The following is a 10,415-nucleotide window of genomic DNA, read 5'->3' on the forward strand; positions in this document are numbered from 1 at the left end:
CCGCCAGCTGCAGCGGTTTCTTTACTTCTTGGATCCCGGGTGCATACAGATGACTGGTAGATCGCGATCGACCTTATGGGCACCCTGGTCTATGTGAACACTTCCCATCTTTCATTGCCTTAAATGGAAAGCTCAATTGACTAGAGCAGTCCTGCTTAATAGAAAAACTAGTCCAAAGACAATGTGAGATGGTCAGATTGAGCATACACGTGGAACCGTTCACTACTGTCTATAGCCTGCTTGAAGAACCAAACCAAAACTTACAGTATTCAGATTAGACATTATGTAAAAAGTAGAGGTCTACATCCTGCATGAAACAATGCCATACAAAATAAGGGATGGTTGCTGGAGAATACAATTCAGCATTTTTTTAAAGACCACATTTAATGCCATAGTATATAACCAAGAGGGCCACACTACTGTTGAAAATTGAAAGCTCTGCAGACTGTGTTACCTTTCCATGTCCAGCCTACCCATTGAACCCCAGTTGATTAGTGAGTTTCCCCCACTTCCAGTTCTTAAAACATGTAAGATGACAGCTTTGTGAAATGAAGCAGAGCTTGATTGAGACTCCAACTGATTTATGCCATACAAACGTTTATGGAAAATGAATGCACTAAAAGCATAATACACATTTTATTGAGTTCCCTTCTTTTATGGAGGAAATTGAAAGCAAACAAAAAAGGAAAAATGTATTGTGTTGCCTTTAATTGTTTTGTATTACATAAAAAGTGCTTTGTGTTTTTAACAATACATATATATGATGGTACGAATGGTACAAATGGGCCCTGAACTGGATGAGTAAAACAACATTTTAAATACTTCTGTGAGGTTCTCATATGATAAAGATCAATGTCTGTTAAACTGTCATCTATATTTGAAAATCTTACTGATTTGGATTTGAACCTTATTAATGTAATTACTTTACTGTCACTAGCCACTTTGTATTTTAATTTGTAGCAAGTCTATAACACTGAAAGTGGAATGTGTGTGAAACTCACATACTTGTATGCATATTATTTTGACACTTATCAAACACTGAACACTGTTCAGGATTTTTTTTTACAGGTTTACCCACACAAACATCACAAAAGCTGCTACAGAATTGTGAAACACTTCTGTAAGCAGTTATTTTATCTTTAAAGTGGAAGAGCAGTTACCATGGCTGATGATTCACCATGCTTTTTACACTTCTCTTCTCTAGCAGAAACAGGGCAAAGTTGTCCCTCGCTGTCACTTGCCACTCCATCCACCAGTAGAGCCATCTTCTCCACCATTTCCAGGTTCCCAGTGCTCCTTTTGACAAGCTTGTAAGAGTTACATTGTCCACGGCACCCAGATTCAGTCCCAGGCTCCACATGCTGGGTATGAGCTAGGTATACACTGCCCTGCCCATGTGCAGCACTATCCACTTGTTTCGATAGAATTCATGTTTACTCTATATGTTTAATTCAGGTCCTGTAAGTGCACAGGCACAAGTAAAAAAAAAAAGTCCTTATCTCCGAATCGTGTTACGTGTAGGAAGTCGAATTCAATCACCCTTATATTCCAGATCCTTAGAGCTATATTTACATTGAGTACTTTCAGAACTAATGCCAGTCAATGTTTTCTATTTTCATATTGGCTTGAGTGTCAGAGATAGCAGATTATGCCAGCACATAGTATGGTGAGGTGGTGGAGCATAAAGCAGCATTTAGAAGTACTACTGCACCGACACTTTGATGATGCACATAAAACATAAGGGTCAAAGAGGTAAGTGTAGTTAACAACTTACCCATGCCTTCCTCTGATCCACAGACTTCAAAGCCCAACTGTTAGTTTATATGTTTAGTGTATAATTTAAAGCAGATAATTACATTCTAGGTGCAGCAAAACAAAATGTTTGCAAAGTCTTTAAATTGGTTTTCCTTTAGAAGGTAGCTACAGCCTGAACAGAAAAGCCTTTTCCTTGTTAGCATGCTGTAGAGAAGGACCCTTGTTTTTTCATGTGGAAGTAGTGGTCTCTTCCAATCAGCAGGGAGCATGAGTGTGTTTACCCTCTGCAGAGAGCCCACTGCATCCACACAGAAAGCAAGGGTCCTTTGCTAAAACATGCTGGCAGGTGGTAGGTTTTTTGTGGCTGCTTTCTAAAGAAAATGATGCAGCAGGAATGTATTTTGCTGATTTAAACTGAAAGATCAATTTGGATTTAAAGAATAGTTTTTGTAGCTGATATGCTTTGATTTAGATTACAGTCACAGAGCACACGTCTGCTGTTTACTCCCCTAATTTTACTATGGTGTTAAATAGAGGGGGCATGGCTATAGATGCTATAAAGTACTGCTATACTTTGTTTCTTATAAAAGGATCAACAATGATATACACAGAATTCTTCATGTTTATGCTGGGATTTGTTTTTAGAAATTTATGTATTTCAAATTTCCTGTTTCTGCAGTCAGAATTGTAGATTGCATTCAGGGGCGTAACTAGAAATTACAGGGCCTCATAGCAAAATTTTGTATGGTGCCCCGTGATTTCTAGTTATACCCCCTGCAGAGCCCACTAGAGATCCCACCTGAGGGTGAACTTGCAGAGCCCACCATAGACTCTCTATTGTGGGCTATGCAGGGTCACCCTCAGGTGGGCTGGTCGCACTCTTTACCTGTCCGCCTCCTCTTCCTCCATGGTCGCTGATGGGTCCCACCTCCTCCTCCGTTGCCAGGCCCGTCTCCTCCTTCGTCACCGGGCACCACCTCCTCCCCTGCTGCCGACCACGGGCTCCGCCTCCTCCCCTGCTGGCTCTCACTGACTCTGTGCAGAGGAACGCACTGCCGCACAGATTACTGTCAGTGATCTGAACAGCGGCGTGTTTGTCTTCAGCCGCCAGTGAAAGCCACCAGCAGAGGATCCCATAGTGATCCAGGCGGCCCGCACGGCATCTGGCCGGGCCCCACTGTGCCCCGGGCCCCATAGCGGCTGCCTGGGTCAAAATGTGTTTGCCAGCCCAAGTAGAAAGCACAGGTAAAAACTATGATATTCTCTATAATGTATCAAATCTCAGTGAATTTCAATAAACAGAGTACAATATGTGCTTGAAGTCATTACCATCCAGGCTTGCATCTCCAGGTTCTGGCACAGTCCAGCATGCCCATTGTATGAATGTTTTTTAATTTATTTCACAGCACAGAAATGAACCTATTCATAAAGGCAGTTATCCAGTAAAACTATAATAGCACCCAAGGCCAGTCCAAATGTATTATACTGCATATATGTCAAAATATGGGTTTATTTGTAGCAAGTTATGTTCTTAGAAATAGGGCTGTAAGGCTACCGACTAATGAAGGCAGATATGTTTATGAAATTCTGCTAGTGTACACTCCCCTATTTAAATAAATCTTTCTGTTTTACTAAGGCTAACTATAAAAAAAACTGCTACAGTAAAAGCACAGTTGTATTGCAAAACATCATTGTGCATGTAGACCCTCAGTAGACTTCAGGACCTACTAATTTAAAGTGGAACTCCAGTCACTTTATTTATCTTTAGTTCCCCCTCCTGTGTTAAAAAAAGGTTCTACTTACCCTCTCCATGTTCCCCAGCTGCTGGCAGTCCTCTTTGAGCAGAAAAACAATTATGTCACTGCCCATTTCCTGTGAGCCCAGCCTCTCATTTACAAGCTCACTAGGAGGTGCATCAACATGCAGACTGAGCCCACCATACTCCAGGACTACTGCCACTGTCACTGCTGGAGTAAGAAGAGGAAGCTGACATTATGTCACTGGACTGGTTAGAAAATTGCAGGAAAAAGTTATGTACTGGAGTTTTTTTAATAAAAAATAACTGGGGGTTGTGAGTGGGGGATTAAATGCCTGGAGTTCCACTGTAATGATTTTATTGTAACACATATGTATAAACATGTATAGTAATGGATGGCTACAATACTGCCCATGAAATAAAAAATATTGGATTGCTATAAAAAGTAGAAATGCAATAAACTAATCTATTACATAAGTATGGAGTAAATGCTCTATTATTTTTTCTTATTTAAAATGTGGAAATGCAATTAAAACATCATTCATACTAATTTAAACATCCACATTGTACCTTCTAATATAATTAACTAAATAAAAATACAATTTGTGACAATATACCAGACACATCTACACAATGTGTTTGCGACTTGGTGACCAAAGGTATTTTATCTCATGGCTTCATAATAGTATTTTAAAATTTGTGGGGTATATACACTAGCAGAAACAAAAAAAATCAACACCTATAAGAATTATCAGGATATTTTTAACCAATTATTCGTGAGGATCAGCAGTAGATTGCTTGTCAGGGTTACGAAATTTGGACATGCCTAGTGCAGGCTCAAGGGAAAGCATAGGTAAAATAAAAATTGAAAGGCAGCAGGTAACCCTAGCAGATGTGAAGAGTCAAACACCAAAGAGGGAAGGCAGCCAAGGGAACAGAGAGCTATAGAATGTTTTACCGCTGGAGCTGTGCAGCTGACACTCCCAAGCTGTGGGCCATCGCTAGTAACACAAATGCGATAGTGATACAGACTGCTAAGGAGCATTGTTTAATAATGTAAGGACAGACACAGGGAGAAAACATATTGGGGGTTGTTAGAGGGAAAAAGACAAAGCAACAACAAAGCAGATGTGCTTCGTACTAGATAAACAAGTAAATAAACTTTCAGTTTAAAATATTTTTTCTCTTTTAGTACAAACATTGGGTGACTATATTCCCTTGTGGGCTAAATTCTCTGAACCGTATGGGAAAAATTAATATCTTTAAAATGTTTCTACCAGGATCTTTATATATCTGAAAAAATTCTTATGGAAATTAATTACCTCACTTCATTTTTCTGGGGTCCAGAATCTGTATTGCAACCCTTTAACTTTCCACATAAAGCAATAGATTGGCTCCTCCAAACTTACAGACATATTATTTTCTTTCCAACTTATTTATGTAAATTGGTGGTTACTCCCCAATCTTATTAATTCAGCTGTGGCTACTGCAGTGGCAGTTATGCTTTCTTATGAGGCTTTGATTAATCTTCCTGATAGAAAGAGGACATAGGGTGCTGAGTGGTTCTCACTATTAAAATTGTTGCCTAAAAGTTTTTGTGTCACAAATAAATTGCAGATTCTCTATTGTAACCCCAACTCCCAACTTTAAAATGAGTTTAATATTTCCAACTCCTTTGTTATTGTTTACTTGCAGCTTAGACGTGCCAAAGCAGACCGTTCTCCCAGCAAATGTAAACAGAACTAAAAAAAACACAGTGTGCGGTCCTCTTCCCGATCCATACCAGACCCTTTAGGTCTGGTGGGAAAGTTAGGCGGGACCCCAAGTTACCCCCCCCCTCTCTGCACCATTGGGAGGGTGCGTTTCCAGGGGTTCCCCCTGGGAAAAGCACCTTGTCCCAATGCTGATGGGGGCAAAGGCCCTTTCCGCCATAATCCTAACCCGGTGGTTTTGGGGGTCTGTGGGCGGTGGGGCTTATTTGCATCAGGGTACCCCCTTTCATAAAGGGGGCACCCAGATGCCACCCTCCTTGTGAATTGATCCACCAATGTAATCCATAGGTCAATCGCGATGTCCATCGTAGTCCACGACGACTCGTCAAAATAAAATAAAAACTGGCCCATCGACCTGCCCGCATGTGAACTCCTGCCCCCACATAAATTGTCAATGGATAGGTGGAACTAGCGGTGACATCTATTGACATTTGGCCGCACCTGTCAAATTGCTATTGCAAGTTCCGGCAAAATGAAAACTTTGGGCTGGCTCCGCCCATTTGTTGTCATACAATGACAGGCTTTTTTTTTTTACGGGTCGGCAGTGGCGTGGACAACGCTGGACATCGTGATTGACCTTTGGATTACGTCGGTAGATACATTTTTGGGATTTATTTTTTGCTTTTTTTTTTTTTTTACATGTAATTGTTTTTTATTCTGCTTCTTTCTTTATTCTATTTTTTTTATACACGCTGAGCATATTCGGCTGAACACTTTGGCTCGGTTAATCACTCGGCAGCCATCCGCAGCTTACTGAATAATCCCCTAAATGTCCTGCATTTGGTACGATTTGCACATTTTTGATTGTATATGTACATGCAACTGTTGCATACCTTTTGCATGAGACAAATGAAAATTAATGAACTGACCCTTTAAAAAAACCAAATAGACTTTTAGGAATAGGCGAAAACAGGCAGATGAAACTAGATTACAAGAGGCAATCACACAGAGGCAGAACTAACTCAAGTTATGCTGCAACAGATAAAGAGCATTGGAGAATTAAACAACTGCGCACAGTTAGAGCCAGTACAAAGAACTCATGTCCAAATCTGGCATGCAGGTAGATCCTACCTGACAAATAATCAGGTACAGAGACACAATAGGTTCCATACTGATGCAAACAGCAACATGTAAGCTGACACAACTAATCTAATCTTGGCCAAAAATATTTTTTTAATACCTTAAGGATATGGCCATGATGTACATTTGTCAATCAATCAGTGATATTTAGAACATCACTAATAGCCTAATTGCATGAATAATACAGCTCTGTTGATAATATAACATTTCCATGGAAAATTTTTTTTCTTTAAAAAGAAAATAGTAAATTCTTACTTTCCTGCTTCAGACTCCAGCTGTATTGAAAAGAAACAGCTGCCTTCAGAAACTGACATTTACAGGGATGTTATTTCCTGCTCTCCCGCTACGCTTAGTGGTTCCTTCTGTGCACCCTTTGTCACCACAGGACACAATGATGATGTTTGGGTCGGTGACATTTGACATTTGGGTTGGTGGATAAAACCTATCCACCAGGAGTGCAACACCACTGGATCATGTGATGTGATATTCATGTGATGGAAAATATTTAGCATTTGTCCATCCTATTTTTTTGCATATATATTTATGAAGAAAGACAATAATATTTTACAGATAAAACACCACTAAACCCATTACAAAATAATCCATGAATATTATGTAAAGATGTAACTTAATAGGAGGTTACTATCTATGATAATTAAACAGGTTTAAACAGTAATAAGTGAACAAAGTAAAATAAATTTGTTAACATTTATGAGAAGGGCAGTGGAAAGATAACGATCAAAAAACACTACATTCCTAAGATACTGTATATCTATATGAATATTGCCTTTTATTCATTAGATATGAGAGTATAATTGTTGTGTCATCTATATTGCTTACTTAAAACCTGGCTTTGCTGTAATAACCAGCTACAATCATTTTTAGCACCTCTAGAGAAAAAGAGAGTGCATGTCAAGACAGAGACTTCCTGTCTTTTTTGAACTGCTCTCAGAGGAGTGGTGGAATTGATCCATGTATTGATTCATTTCTTTTCTCATTAAATCACGTTGATTTTCTGGAATACATATGACTTCACACAGAAGTCACACGTAGTTATTCTACCAGCGCAGCCTTTCCTTTCATTTGTATATTGGTACTTGCAGTCCCTTTTTTGGCATTTGTTTTATGCTTTGATGGTTATTTTCAAATCTGCCAGTAAAAGCATAATGCACTAACTGAAGTAGCATATACACACACATATAAATTTGGTGTAAAACAAACAGGCTGTACGAGGTCCTTGTCTCTGCAATACAGCAAGATTTGAACTTCCACTCTCGGGACACAATGACTCTTAGCCATTCTTGTGCAACTTGCATTGCATTAAAGTAGTATTAAACTCTCAAACTTTTTTTTTAATAATGAATCAACATCAAACAGATATACATTGCCCAGCAAAGTATTTCTTGAGATTTTTACCCAAGCACTTACAGTCATCATGTTTCTGAACAGCTAACTCCAACTCTGCCTAAGTCCAGTACAAGATAACAAAGGATAGAGCAGACTCCAGCAGCTGTCCATCCACTAGCTTGGAGAAAGAAAGATGGATTCGTGGGGAGCAAGGAGAATGATTTGCCTTGCTGTGTCTTTGTCTTACTAGCACACACATGGTTGGCGCCATTGGACCCTGCAAGGTAAAAGAGCCACCCTAACAGAGGATATCAGATCCAGTGCTCAGAGGACCAGTTGATTCTGCAGGAAACTAAAACTTTCAAACATCAATGAGCAGCATCCATTGTAAGTAATTTCATCAACATTTGAAAAAGCTTAAAAACATATTGACTTTAATATAACTTTTAGGCAGCCCATTAATTTATTCACAGAACAGCCAAATAACTGGACATTCATTTGAGCACACTTCACACACTGTAGTGAGTTACTAATCATTGTGGTGCATTGCAATACATGTGCATCAGCGCTGCATTGACTTAGAACATTCGGGTTCCATTCAAAATTATTGTCACAACAATGTGCTAGTACATGTACTATGCGCTTCAGTGGCATGCACATTACCAAAAAGCACTGCATTAGCCTCTGTTTCTCTGGTTTGTAATTATACTGCAAGAGGCTTGGCAACAGATTGCAAAGTATCAGTCAGCATACTCATTCTGGTGCTGAAACTTCACTACATTCACTGTGCAGCAACTCACTAGCACTTCCTGGATATGTAACCCATACTGTGTCTCTGCTCCACTGACATAGCCCAATAAGACTGTAGGACTAGGCCTTGCAGAGTGTTTCAAGATTTCAGCTTCCTGCTATTTTAGATTTAAAGATCTGTTTCCGCAATTAATCTGAAATCATTCAAGAGGCTTTTGGACGACTTCCTGAGAGACCGAAATGTACAAGTGTACAGGTACTCTTAAGAATGAGAACACTCATGGACCTATATACACACACACACACACACACACACACACACACAACAGGTTGGACTTGATGGACTTATGTCTTTATTCATCTCAAATACTATGTTACTATGTTATGTTACTATGTTTAGCATTTTATTTTACAATTACGGGTCTCACATGGACAAAGTTTATATTATAAAATGTTATGTTGTATAGGTTTTTGTGTATTTAATCTAACCGACTCTTTGATAGGAGAGTAGTATGGGGTCTAACACTAGTGATCAGAGATTATCAAAGTTATTATTCAGTTGACCAAAGCAAGTAAATGCATTACACTTATAAAGTTTGACATCTTTTTGTGGCCACAATATTGCTTCCTGGAACTCCTATAAGTTTTCCAGATGTGGATTGCACAAAAGAGGTGTTGGTTTAAAAAGTCTTAGTCCCCTTTGCCTGCACCTTGTGCTATGGTAGAACCTCAACATTTAGACCAAGTTCACACCAGGGCGGTTCGGCTGTGCAGATCTGCTGACATGAACGATCCCATACGTTGCTATGGGGACCATACATGCGACCACGTGGCTCAGCGTGATCCGAACCTGCCTCTGTCCGAATTGCTCCCTGCGCTATTTTTGCTGGGCTGATCAGTGCGGTTTCCATACAGCTTTTAATGGAACCGCGCTGAATAGCGCGGTTTTGGGCATTTTTAATTGCATTTCAGCGCTGAAACCTCCCTTTTGAAATCAGTGCAGAAACCTTGCTGATCCGCAGCCACCCTGGCTCTTAAGGAGGGTGCGTGTGTGGGGATGCTTACTATATTTATTTAGCCTACATATTAAGTTTGCAAGCCCTTCACAGGACCCTTGTATAATAGCAAGCAGGATGATAGCCCTATTTTCTACAGATTTAAACAATCATTAAACTGTAACTCTAACATAAACTAAGAGTTAGTCATGGTCCGCTTGAATGAACTCTGTTGCTAAAATCAACCAAAATTGTTAATAATTACATAATCACTATCTGACCATCCAGGCTCCAAGTTCCAACATTTCATTAACCTAATACAAAATTACTCTTGGCCTTCCCCCTGTCTGCTTCTCCCACCCACCCGTTATCTGATTGGGGAGATTCTGAGGAGCTTCACAGCATTCACACACTCATCATGCTACCTCATCAGTGCTGAATGCAAGAGTGATAGTATCCTTCAATGAAAGAGGGATTTTTGCAAGGGATAAAAACATATTTTTACCACTTTATAAAATGCTGGTTTGTCCTCATTGGAGTATGCAGTTCTGTTTTGGTAACCTCAGGATGTTTGGTCACCTCAATCCTCAGGATGTTTGCTTGCACTAGACCAATTTCAGAGAAGGGCAATGAAATTAATAAGCGGGATGGAGGGCCTGACTTATGAAGCTCTACTACAAAAATGAAACTTGTTCTCGTTAGCAAAGATACAATAGGTGGAGATATGATTGCAATTTACAAACTCATCAATGGGCACTGCAGTATAGTGAATAAACTGTTCATTTACAGCTGCAACACTAAAAGTGAATACCGTGATATCCTTTCAAATATTAAATAATCAAAATATTATGCGCCGCACTCAAAAACACAAATACAACTAATATAATATATCAACAAATAAACAAAAAATTGTGTTATAAAGTGCCAAAAAAAACTTAAACATCTTTATAAAGTGTGTCA

Source organism: Nanorana parkeri, unplaced genomic scaffold (genome assembly GCF_000935625.1).
Source record: "Nanorana parkeri isolate BGI_ZX_2015 unplaced genomic scaffold, ASM93562v1 scaffold826, whole genome shotgun sequence".
NCBI classification, from domain to species: Eukaryota; Metazoa; Chordata; class Amphibia; order Anura; family Dicroglossidae; genus Nanorana; species Nanorana parkeri.